Source organism: Hipposideros armiger, unplaced genomic scaffold (genome assembly GCF_001890085.2).
Source record: "Hipposideros armiger isolate ML-2016 unplaced genomic scaffold, ASM189008v1 scaffold_86, whole genome shotgun sequence".
Taxonomy (NCBI): Eukaryota; Metazoa; Chordata; class Mammalia; order Chiroptera; family Hipposideridae; genus Hipposideros; species Hipposideros armiger.
Genome location: NW_017731436.1, coordinates 3,590,932 through 3,592,832, shown reverse-complemented (window position 1 = coordinate 3,592,832; position 1,901 = coordinate 3,590,932). Strand labels below are relative to the sequence as shown.

The window sequence follows — 1,901 nt, the reverse complement described above, 5'->3', positions numbered from 1 at the left end:
TTTATGAAATTCTCCTTTATAACTTCAGCTTCTTGGCTTATTGAAACTAAACAAACTCTCCTGGACCGCCAAATTAAGTCCCCAAAACAAATGAATCTATAATCCTATTTCCTCCAATCAATAGCCCTCTAGGGCTGAATGAGTTAGACTCTTAATATCATGGAACTGAAAAACAGTAAATACAAATGGAGACTAGAAAGAATTTATTACACCATGTAATAAAAAGTCCAAGGAAGACCTGGCATTAGGTATGGGTTTCTGTGTCACTCTGTCTAATCTACATCCTCTGGGTTGGATCCGTTTCCAGACAGGCTCTTCCAGCAACTACATACTTTACATCCTCTCAGGTTTTGGTCCTGTGGGAAAAAATAATATACTGTTTCCCCAAAAGTCCCCAAATAATCTCATTACACTCAGTGAAACCTGAGACCTTGAAACATGCTAAACATTCCCCATGGCCCCAATCACTTTATATCTTTATGCCCTGATCTAGTAAGAAAGCCCATTGCATATCACATGAACTGAGAGTGGGACATGAGTGGTCCCACAGAGTGAAACTGAGATACTGTTATTAAATCAGGATAAATAGATGTGGATTGTCAAACACATTTGACAATTTGACAATACATGTGTAATATAATCAGTCTTCCATCATCTGCTAAAATTTATTAGTGTAGTCAGCATACCTGTTTATATCTTTTACTGGGTAGTTCTAATTTCTGCAGCTTTAAAGACATAGAACACTCATAGATACTTACTCCGGAGAAAGAAAAATGTATGTCCATGCAAAGACTTGTACATGAATGTTCATAACAGCTAATTTGTAATATCTAAAAACTGGATGTGACTCAATTCCCATTAAGAGATAAATGGGTAAAAAGTCATTGCATATTCATAAAATAGAATACCACTTGCAATAAAAAATGAATTATTGACACATGCAACAATGTGGATGAATCTCAAAATCTCAAAATAATTATTCTGAGTGAAAGAAGCTAGACGAAAAAGAGGACATACTGAATGATTCTATTTGCATAAGATTCTAGAAAATGCAAACTAACCTATAATGTCAGAAAACAAATCAAGATTAGTGACTGCCTAGGGGACAGTGGGGTGGGGTGAAGGTAGGGAAGGACAAGATGGAAAGAGCATAGAGCTGCACAAGGAAACTTTTGGGTATGATTGATATGCTTGTTATCTTGATCAAGAGTTGGCATTTTTTGCTGTAAGGGCCAAGATAGTAAATATTTTAGGCATTGCAGGTCATACGTCTTGGTTGTAACTAGTCAACTGGGCCATTGCATCATTGAAATAGCTGATAGATAAGAAGTAATTAAGTGGGTGTGAGTGTGTTCCAATAAAACTATTTACAAAAGCAAGCAGCAACCCAATTGAGTCTACAGGCCATAGTTTGCTGATCCTTGATCTTGATTACAGTGATAGGTTCACAAATATGTACATATGTCAAAACTTATCAAATTGCACACTTTAATTATATGCCTCGATAAAGGTATTAAATGATAAAAACAAAACAAACAACCTTAGCTTCCCCATCACCATCACGGTTGGGTAAAGTCTAATCTTCTTACCATTGCACACAAGTCCCTCCATGAACTGGCCTCAGCATCCCTCCTGTATCAGGTTCCTTGTCACTCCCTGTGGGATTTCACCCTTTAACAGTGCCAAACGCACATCACGCCATTTCAACTCTCTGCCTTTGTTTGGATTCTCTCTCTTACCGGAATTAGACTTGTGGATCTACACTTCCAGGATGTCTTCCCTCTTTCCTTATCTTACCCCTTCTATTCCCTTTCCCTCATCTCTACACCCTCATAACAGTCTGTGTGTGCATGTAAGTATGTGTGTGTGCATGCACATATGTATATATACATATATATATA

At 37.4% G+C, this 1,901-nt stretch overlaps 1 protein-coding gene across 1 annotated transcript in view; it reads left to right on the top strand.

Moving 5' to 3' along the window:
• The window catches only part of OPRM1 (opioid receptor mu 1), a 141,955-nt gene that overhangs the window by 47,228 nt on the left and 92,826 nt on the right, over nucleotides 1-1,901 (top strand). The window lies entirely within an intron of this gene.